Below are 11,517 nucleotides of genomic sequence, written 5' to 3'. Positions count from 1 at the left end.
CAAGTAAGAGTGTATAGGCAGAGATGAATAACATAGAAACCAAGGAAAAAACTTTTCTAAGCAGGTAGAATTTGTCACTGAGAAATATTGCTGAAGACACTGAGATGTATAATCTTAAAACGAATTGCTTGAATCCAAAATATGGGCATAGTGCTCAATGCCCATTTACTTATTTCCTTTGTTTCCAGCCCTCTTTTCTTTCTCCAGAGTGTCCAAGCTACACAGAACTGGAAATCTAACAAGTGTCTCAGAATTCTTCCTCCTGGGCCTCTCAGATGATCCAGAACTGCAGCCTTTGCTCTGTGTCCTGTTTCTATCCATGTACCTGGTCACTATGCTGGGGAATCTACTCATCATTCTGGCCATCACCTCTGACCCCCACCTCCACACCCCCTTGTACTTCTTCCTCACCAACCTGTCTTTGGCTGACATCAGTTTCATCTCCATCACCGTCCCCAGGATGATTGTGGACATCCAAACTCACAGCAGAGTCATTTCCTATGAAGGCTGCCTGACACAGATGTCTATTTTTATCCTTTTTGGGTATATGGATAGTATGCTTCTGTCTGTGATGGCTTATGACAGGTTTGTGGCTATTTGTCACCCACTGCACTATACAATCATCATGAACCCACGCGCCTGTTGCATCTTCATTTTGGTGTCTTTTTTGGTTAGCCTTTTGGACTCCCAGATACATAATGTGATTGTGTTACAACTTACCTGCTTCAAGGATGTAGAAATTTCTAGTTTCTTCTGTGACCCTTCTCAGCTGCTCAACCTTGGCTGTTCTGATACTTTCATGAATAATATAGTCAGCTATATTATCGTTGCCATCTCTGGTTTTCTCCCTACCTCAGGAATCTTTTTCTCTTACTATAAAATTCTTGTCTCCATTCTGAAAGTCCCCTCATCAAGTGGGATTTATAAGGCCTTTGCCACCTGTGGCTCTCACCTGACAGTGGTTTGCTTGTTTTATGGAACAGCCCTGGGGGTATATCTCAGCTCAGCCATCTCCCTTTCTCCAAGGAAGGATGTAGCAGCCTCAGTGGTGTACACTGTGGTCACCCCCATGCTAAACCCCTTCATCTATAGTCTGAGGAACAAAGACATCAAAAAGGCCATGTGGAGGTTCCTCAGCAGAACAATCTCAGCTTAGGACCTGGCCACCCATTTGAGTGTAGGCTAGAAAATGTAGCAAAACAAAACCTGGAGGTTTAAAATTCTACCATTCTTATGTCATCAGTTTTGCAACTCTTATGATCTTCATGCCTTTCTTTGCTTTCCACCTGAATATTGTTTCTGTTTCTGGTTTAACATGACGGTGGGAGATCGAGGATCCTTTGTGTGTCATGATCACTTCTTACCTGAATTTCTTTATTTCTATGGAGATTCTATAATTTACCTTGGTGGCACAAACGTCCTCAAAGAATGAATACTTTCCTTTCAAAATATTGAAAATTTATGAGTTTTGCACAGCTGTTATGTCATTTCCATAGTAAATTCTGTATCTATGTTTTAAATCTGCACATGCAGTTATGGGTGAGGAGGTATGTCACTTCTTCTCAACCTTGGCTTTTATTGAAAATATCTGGGAAGATTAAAAATACTGACCTTGTGTTGCACCACCAGACACTCTAACTGTGCTTGGTTGTGGCCTAAATATGAGGATTTTTTAAAGCACTCAGGTGGTTCTAGTGTGTGGCCAAGATTGAGACTACTGATATGTCAGGATTTTCCTCAAAAGTGACCTTTATACTTTGGGTTCTAACTGCTCATGGACAAATGCTGAAGATCCAAAAGAGATCAGAGATCAAAGGGTGGAAGATATGAAGATTCTGCTGTAGTAACAAGCAATGCATTTCCCCCATTATTTCCAATAATCGTCACATAGTGTATCTACATATATGCATGGACTTTGCTCTGGGGTGGGATGCTCAGAATCACTGTTCTATGTTGCATCTTGGGTTGATCTTACATACTTTCAACATGATCTGTAAATATCTCTTTGCCCTAAATGCTCAGGTGATCCCTTTAAACCCCTCAGGCCCTTGGTAGAGTAGCTTCTTCCTTCACTTATGATGGCTATGTTACTTCTTTTTCTTTCTTTCTTTTTCTTTTTTTTTTTTTTTTTTTTACCTTTCAGCCCTTCAATAACTATTTAACTAACTTTCTGTGTTAAAGCTTTTCACTAAAATGATTAACTACATTATTCCTGGCTGACTGCCACTCAGCCATAAAAAGTAGTGAAATAATGCCATTTGTAGTAACCTGAATGGACCTAGAGATTGTCATACTGCATGAGGTATGTCAGAGAAAAACAAATATCATATGATATCACTTATATGTGGGATCTATAAAAGGTACAAATGAACTTATCTACAAAGCAGAAATAGTGTTACAGGTGTAGAAAACAAATTTATGCTTACCAGTGAGTAAGGGGGTAGTAAGGGATAAATTGGAAGGTTGGAACTGACATATAAACACAACTATATCCAAATAGATAACTGTTAATAACCTACTGCATAGCAAAAGGAATTCTACTCAATACACTGTAGTGAACTATGTAGAAAACATTCTGAAAAAGAATGGATATGTGTATAATTAATTCACTGTAGTGTACACCTGAAACTAACACGACGTTGTAAATCAACTCTACTCCAATAAAAAAGTTTTTGAAAACATACTAATTGGTTTTTCTTTACTTGACTGACTCTTGACTGATACGATAGCACTGGGTATAAATGTTTGCTGTTATGTATCTTCCTGCAATTGGAAGATGCAAAATGTGCCCAGGAAAGACAGGTGGAAGTCGAGGGTATGTCTTAGTTTTGGGTATGCAGTGGAGAATAGGTGGTAACATATTCCAATTGCTATGTGACTCCAATGATGCCTGAAGTACATTGAGTCACCCAAGTCTTCATAATAAGTTTACCTTCTTCCAAGGGAGGACTTTTCCTTTTACTAGAAACAGCCTGGTTAGGACTTCCCTTGTTACCATGCCTTCCTGTTCTCTGTCTCAATAATTACATCTTAGGTCACCTATTGAGTTCTGTAAGACAAATCAGTTCAGTTCAGTCACTCAATAGTGTCTGACTCTTTGTGACATGATGGGCTGCAACACACTAGGCTTCCCAGTCCATCACCAACTCCTGGAGTTTGCTCAAACTCATGTCCATCGAGTTGGTGAAGCCATCCAACCATCTCATCCTCTGTCATCCCCATTCCTCCTGCCTTCAGTCTTTCCCAGCCTCAGGATCTTTTCCAATGAGTCGGTTCTTCACATCAGGTGGTCAAAGTATTGGAGCTTCAGCTTCAGCACCAATCCTTCCAATGAATATTCAGGACTGATTTCCTTTAGGATGGACTGGTTTGATCTCTTAGCATTCCAAAGGACTCTCAAGAGTTATCTTCAACACCATAATTTGAAAGCATCAATTCTTCAGTGTTCAGCTTTCTTTATGGTTCAACTCTCACATCTGTACATGACTATTGGAAAAAGCATAACTTTGACTATATGGACCTTCATTGGCAAAGTAATGTCTCTGCTGTTTAGTATGCTGTCTAGGTTTGTCACAGCTTTTTTCCCAAGGAACAAGAGTCTTTTAATTTCATGACTTCAGTCACCATCTGCAGTGATTTTGGAGTCCAGGAAAATAAGGTCTGTCACTGTTTCCTTGTTCCCCCATCTATTTGACATGAAGTGATGAGACCAGATGCCATGATCTTAATTTCCTGAATGCTGATCTTTAAGCCAGCTTTTTCACTCTCCTCTTTCACTTTCATCAAGAGGCTCTTTAGTTCCTCTTCGCTTTCTGCCAAAAGGATGGTGTCATCTGCATATCTGAGGTTATCGACATTTCTCCTGGCAGTCTTGATTTCAGCTTGTGATTCATCCAGCCTGGCATTTTGCTCCTAGTGTATCAGATACCAGGCGTGTACTTGAGACTGCATGACCTGAAGTTGTAGAAATACCCAGGGGAGAGGAAGGTCTACCCATTTCTAGTTTGTTTCCAGGGAATTTTTGTTGAGATCATGTTGGTGCAGTGAATCTGGGAATATACCAAAAAGCAGATGGGCAAGACTTGATCTTGGAAGGGTTTGGTGCACAAAGTCCATAAGGATGAGGCCTGTGTGGTGGACAGGATCTGAGATGCTCTCACTTATCCCACCTCTTGGTTTTCATTCCATTGTATGTTTCCTCCCATCAACTGTGAACTAAAGTAAAGAGATGAAAGCATATTATCTTTACAGACAATTATTAACTCTGCAAAAGGAAAGTGCATCACATCATTGGCTAGACTGCTTGCTATATAGATTTCATAATTGATACAATGGATTTCAACATATCAAACCCACACATTGAATAGATAAAATTGAGGGAAAAATGTCTGACATTATGTTAAGATCCTGCAAGTTGGAGGTAAGAAGCAAGAGTACATGGAGTTTCCTCCTGAGATGAAGAAGGACCCAGACCCTTCCCAGGACTACACTTGATCTTAGCCAAAAGGCTGAGAAGTGATTCACTTTTCTCCTTTTCCTGTTTTGTTAATGTTAACAAGTCACCAGAGAGTGGGACAACATGGACCAACTGACTAATGATGAGCTTTGGGCATTGAGCCCTAAGGTCATACCTTTGTCAATAATTGATCAGTGTCTCTAGCTTGTTAGGTTGTCAGTTCTAATATTGTAAGTCCACACCTGTTTTTCCATCCTTTGTAAGAACCTGCATTAGAAGGTCCAACCTGAGTGTATCTTCCTTCTCATCCTGCAGAGGGACCCTGATAATTCATCACACACCAGGCAGGAGAGGGGCAGTGAATCTGTGCTCCTTAGTCATGTTCCAGCAGAGATGCAACCCAGCCCAGTAAGTCCTGAGGGAGACAGTGATTGATGAATGGAAGGGATTTGGGGAGCATGATTTTAAGCACAACATGGCAAACATGATAGTTGGGATAGACAGATGGGATTTCAGATTAGAGTCCTGTGACACTTATGTTCTGATGTGTGAGACCTCTGATTCAGAATTCTGCTTTCACCATCACTAGTGTGCTTCCCACCAGAACCGTAAATAGGTCTCTGTAAACTTTCCCACTTCCCCACACTGGTGGCTCAGAGGTCTGCCTGCAGTGCGGGAAACCCAGGTTCGATCCTGGGGAGGAACATCCCCTGGGGAAGGAAATGGCAATCCAGGACTCTTGCCTGGAAAATCCCATGGATGGAGAAGCCTGGTAGGTTACAGTCCATGGGGTTGCAAAGAGTTGGACACAACCCAGCGACTTCATTTTCACTTTCACTTTCAAACTTCCTCATGAGCACATCAAATAACTCTGCAAGTACTGAGGAAGATGGTGAGGAGGATGACATTAACCATAATATCAGGTACTGTTACTTAAGACTTCAAAAGTGTCAGGCTCTGAGGTATATGTTTTATGTTTCATTTTTTTTGCATCTACACCAAATTATGGTCTTTCCAGGTGGTGCTAGAGGTAAAGAACCTGCCTGCTAATGCAGGAGACATGAGAGACTTGGATTCGATCACTGGGTAGGAAAGACCCCCTGAAGGAGGTCATGGCAACCCACCCCAGTATTTTAGCCTGGAGAATTCCATGGACAGAGGATCCTGGCCGGCTACAATCCATGGGGTCACAAAGAGTCGGATTCGACTGAAGTGAATTAGCACAAAGGCATGCACAAAATTATAACTGCCTACATTATTATTAATAAGAGAAAAGAAGCACAACATTTTATGTCATATGTATCAGGTCATGAGTTAGAAAGTGCTAAAGCCAAGTTGAAGCCAGTCATTCTGGAGAGAATGACTCAAGACACAGGGAATCTGAGCAATCTTCCTCTTGCCACCCAGTCAGTTAGTCACTTCCCTGTGAGTCTGGGCAGAAAGTCCCTGCTCACTGTGCCCTTCCCCTTGCAGTTTTCTGGAGGACACATTGGAGGTTACTAGGTAGCATTTGCTGCATTAACTATAGGAAGGACGTCTGAAATCACAGACAAAAGTCATAGAAATATTTGGCACCTGATACTTCAGGGTGGGCTTCCCTGGTGGCCCAGACAGTAAAGATTCACCGTGCAGTGAGGGGGACCTGGGTTTGATCCCTGGGCAGGGAAGATCCCCTGGAAGAGGGCATGGTAATCCACTCCAATATTCTTGCTGGGAGAATCCACAGGACAGAGGAGCCTGGTGGGCTACAGTCCGTGGGGTTGCAAAGAGGCAGACATGACTGAGTGATTAAGCGCAGCACAGCACTTCAGCATGGATCTCTGTTGACTCTGTTCCTGAGTTTCAGTTCACCTGCCCACTTTCTCCTCTGTGCTTAAAATCAGTTTCCTCAATCATGAAAGGAGACACAGAATCAGTCTTGTGGTCCGTTCCCACTCAGAAAAATGAAAACAGTTGAAAATAATGTATACCAGATGTATGTGTTGTTACATCTCTGTACTTCTGCCAAACACTTTCAGGAAGTCTGAAAAGAGTGAAGTTTAGGGTATGGGACTCAGAGAAGAAAAACTTAATTTTGAATCCTCTATGCTGCACTCATTCTCAGTGTATTATGGGAGATTTTTTAGATTCTGTGAGATTTAGCAGTGTCAACTGAGCTGCTTGTTCACAGACAGAAACCCACTGAAGTTGGACTAAAATAATAATAGTGCTTTGTGTAATAATTGTATGATGGGCATATAAGAAGGGCAAAATATGGTTTGATATTTTTTTTTTTTACTAATAATGACTATGCTAATTTTTATGTTATCAAATTTAAGTATCTGTTGATCTGATGTCCTGATCCCTGACAGGACATTTTGTTTTTGTTTACCTAAGTACATTCTTCATAAATGAAGAGAAATGACTGGGACTCATTAATTTTTGATTCCCCAGAGACTCTATCTTGTTGACACAGTGGCAGCAACAAGAATAAAGTAAATCCAGTTAAATTTTGTTTAAACCCTTCCATTTTTCATAGAAACAAAGTGGGCACACAAGTTCATGACACTGGTGTATCATGAGAGGGAGGTGTATCATGAGAGGGAGGTGTATTATGAGAGGGAGGTGTATGCAGAGAGATGGATTTGAGCTGAGACATCAAGAGAAGTTAAATTTTATTGTTAATATTTCAAATCTGTATGAAATATGAACTCTGAAGCAAATATTAGAAAATGTTTCTGTTTTAAAAATAGTGTGAATTCATGATTGTATAAATAGGTGATGGTCATTGAGCTTTTTCTAAGTGTTAGACTGTATTCTAAAGCAGTGTTTATCAAGCCCAGCTTCAAAGGAGGGAGACCAAGAAACTCACATGTAGAGATCCTGAAATTGATTTGAGGTTGAGGCTGGAGTAAGTGAGCATTTTTAAAGTAAGCATATGTAAATAATCAATCAACTGGAATGGAAAACCACTTGTTTAAGCAATATTAATGATTTTTTAAAAACTGTCTTGCAATATTCCTATTCAGTAGGTTCAATTACTATCAAAATTTTATAGATAAGGAAACTGTCCAGATGTGTTTGTATTATACTAATCTTTTTTTTTTCACTATTAAGTCATAGTTTGAACGGCAAAATAAAGAACTTGAATTGCCCATAAAAAGCAGAATTAGAAGAATTACAACCCCTCTATCAGATTGATTGACAGGAAAATTTGTTACCTTGACAAAAGAAGGCTAGGTCCTGACTTAGGAGTGGGACCTTCCCTAGTGTTAACCTCCTCAACAATAAATAAGAGGGTTTATGATCAGGAGAACAAGACCATTGGGTAAACGTTGCTCAACATCAGGTAACATTAGGACATGCAAGACCAAATGTAAATCAAATATCACCTCACATCTGTTAGGATGGCTATTATATACAAAAAGATAACAAATATTGGGTAGGATGTGGAGTTTAAGGGAACACTTGTATTTGGTTGGTGGGAATGAATATTTGTACAGCTATTACAGAAAATAGAATGGAGGTTCCTTAAGAAATTTAAAACTGCAACAAATTGAAGTAGAACTACCTTAGGATCCAACAACCCTACTTCGGGGTAGATGCCAAAGGAATGAAATCAGAACCTTAAAGAGATATCTGCATTCCCATGTCATGGCATTATTATTTTAAATAGTGAAAATATGGGTATGTGTCTGTTGACAGATGAATAAATAAAGAAAGCATGTTGTGTGTATGTAAACAATTAGATGTTACTCAGTCAAAAAACAATGAAATCCTGCCATTTGTGAAAACAGGGATGGACCTGGAAAATAATATGCTTATTAAAAAAACATATACCAGATGTAGAGAGTCAGATACTGTATGATCTCATTTATGTGTGGAAGCTAAGAAAGTAAAAATCTTAGGATTGTGGGTTAGAACTCTATTTGTGAGAACTGGTGGTGGAGAAACTTTCAGTTATGCAATGAGGAAGTTCTGGGGATCTAAATACAGCCTGTTGATTATAGTTAATAATAATATATTATATTCTTGAAATCTGCTAAAAAAGATCTGCTTAACCATTACTACACACACACACACACACATGAATAGAAATTCTGTGAGGTGACAGACATGCTAATTAACTTGATTGTGGTAATCATTCACAATGTTGATGTATATTAAATCATTTTGGACATCTTTTAAAATACTTCATTGCATAAACCAAATATATGCAATTTTGTCAAACTTCAAAAAACCAAAAAAAAAAAAAAAAAGAAGAGGAACAATGATGTAGTATTATCCCACCAGTACAGAATAGAGTCCAAAAATGTAAGTGGTATCACACATCAGACATTTTACTGAGGCAGAATTGAAACAAATAACACCATATAAAAGAAAAGATTTCAAGAGACTTTCTTAACTTTCATTGTCATTCAATCATTAACAGTCCCCTGTAAACTAACACCATCTTGTAGTCACCAATGCATTATGATTATGTGCACTTAATTAAACCATATTAACTGAAATTTGAAGTCCATCAATGGGGCCTCCCTTGTGGTTCAGCTGGTAAAGAATCCTCCTACAATGTGGGAGACCTAGGTTTGATCCCTGGGTTGGGAAGATCCCCTGGAGAAGGGAAAGGCTACTCACTTCAGTATTCTAGCCTGGAGAATTTCATGGACTGTAGAGTCCATCAAAGATATCAAGTATATACTAAATGGCCTTCAAAAGAAAACCTTGACATTTGAGTAATCACTTATTTCATGAAGGAGGGAAGACAGAAAAATATAGAAGGATAAAACCCTGCATATCATATATAATGTGTTCTGATTATGAACATCCATTTTAAATTTAGAATCCAGATGACATAGTCCTGTATTTCATAGAGATCTGTAGATATTCTAAATGAAAGAGTTATCTAGAATTGTATTTTAATAAAACAAAGTTTAATGTCTTCATTTCTTTAAATTGGAATTTAATTTTTCTGAAAGGAGGAAGAGAATTTCTCAGTCAGGCTAATGGAGAGAGCTGCATGGAAACATATACACTAACATATGTAAAAAAGAAGGCTGTATCTTACTGAGATCCCGGAGGTATTACGTCTAATGTCCTCCTTCCCTTTCAATTTTCAGTGAAGTTTTATAAAGTAAGGGTATATCGACAGAGGTGAATAAAACATAAACCAAGTAGGAAACAGTTCTAAACAGATAGAATTTGTCACACTGAGAAATATTGCTGAAGGTACTGGGGTATATGGTCTTAGAAATGAATTGCTTGAATCCAAAATATGGACACAGTGCTCAATGACCATTTATATATATCCTATTTTTCAAGCCCTCTTTTCTTCTTCCAAAGGCGTCCAAGCAGCACAGAGCTGGAAATCTAACAAGAGTCTCAGAATTCTTCCTCCTGGCCCTCTCAGATGATCCAGAACTGCAGCCTTTGCTCTGTGTCCTGTTTCTGTCCATGTACCTGGTCACTGTGCTTGGGAACCTGCTCATCATCTTGGCTGTCACCTCTGACTCCCATCTCCACACCCCCATGTATTTCTTCCTCTCCAACCTGTCCTTGGCGGACATTGGTTTCATCTCCAGCACTGTCCCCAATATGATTGTGAACATCCAAACTCACAGCAGAGCCATTTCCTATGTGGGCTGCCTGACACAGATGTCTGCTTTTACCCTTTTTGGTTGTTTGGATGATATGTTTCTGCTTGTGATGGCCTATGACAGGTTTGTGGCCATCTGTCAGCCACTGCATTATCAGCTCATCATGAACCCATGCCTGTGCTGCTCCTTAGTTTTGGTGTCCGCTTTTGTTAGCCTTTTGGAGTCCCAGGTGCACAATTGGATTATGTTACAAGTCTCCTGCTTCAAGGATGTAGACATTTCTAATTTCTTCTGTGACCCTTCTCTACTCCTCAAGCTTTCCTGTTCTGACACTTTCACCGGTAACATAGTCATGTATTTTGCTGGTGCCATCTTTGGATTTCTCCCTATCTCAGGTATCTTTTTCTCTTACTGTAAAATTTTTTCCTCCATTCTGAGAGTCCCCTCATTAGGTGGGAGGTATAAAGCCTTCTCCATCTGTGGTTCTCACTTGGTAGTTGTTTGCTTATATTATGGGACAGGCCTTGGTGTGTACCTCAGCTCAGCCATCTCACAATCTCCCAGGAAGGATGCAGTGGCCTCGGTGGTGTACACTGTGGTCACCCCCATGCTGAACCCCTTCATCTACAGTCTCAGGAATAGAGACATCAAAAGGGCCACGTTTAGGTTCCTCAGCAAAACAATCTAATCTCAGTACTTGTGTCTTTCATTTAGAATGTAGGTTAGAAAATGCAACAACACTATGCATGTGGACCTCAAATTCTACCTCTCTCATCACCTCATTTTTGTAGTTCTTCTGGCCTTCATCACTTGTCCGTGCTTAACACCTGAGTGTTGCTGAGTTTGCTATGTCTTTAATGAGACTGTGGGAGTATTCTGGGATCCTTTGTATAGCTTGATAAATGCAGGATTGAATATTATTTTACTGTGGTGATTGCTTCATTTTATTGTTAGCGGCCCAAGCATCCTGGTAAGATGAACAACTTTTTTTACATATTTACAATTTACTTCTTTCCCATAGTTCTTGTATATTTTCCATGTGTATGCTCAGTTGCTCAGTTGTGTCTGACTTTTTGTGACCTCATGGATAGTAACCTGCCAGGCCCCTCTGTCCATGGAGTTTTCCAGGCAAGAATACTAAAGTGGGTTGCCATTTCCTCCTCCAGGGAATTTTCCCAACCCAGGGATCGAACCTGTGTCTCTTATGTCTTCTATATTTGCAGATGAATTCTTTACCACTAGCACCACCTAGAAAGCCCAAAAGCAATAGACAGAGGAGCCCAGTGGGTTAGTGTCTAAACGGTTTCAGAGTTGGACATGACTGAGTCACTAAGCCCTTCCACTCCATGAAAGAACAGAGGAGTTCTCATTGCTCTACATCCTCACCATTGCATTGATATTTGCCCTATTAGCTTCTATTGATCAATTCTGCATATGGAGTTTATGTGGGAGGATACATATAATCTTATCAATCCTGGTTTTTATGAA

At 39.8% G+C, this 11,517-nt stretch overlaps 1 pseudogene; it reads left to right on the top strand.

Annotated features, from left to right (window-relative positions):
- Nucleotides 1–9,707: 9,707 nt before the first annotated feature.
- Nucleotides 9,708–10,717, top strand: LOC136156278 (olfactory receptor 7E178-like; annotated as a pseudogene).
- Nucleotides 10,718–11,517: the final 800 nt, after the last annotated feature.

Source organism: Muntiacus reevesi, chromosome 1 (assembly GCF_963930625.1).
Source record: "Muntiacus reevesi chromosome 1, mMunRee1.1, whole genome shotgun sequence".
Lineage (NCBI taxonomy): Eukaryota > Metazoa > Chordata > Mammalia > Artiodactyla > Cervidae > Muntiacus > Muntiacus reevesi.
Note: the sequence above shows the minus strand (reverse complement) of the source record. Positions and strands in the feature narration are given on the sequence as shown.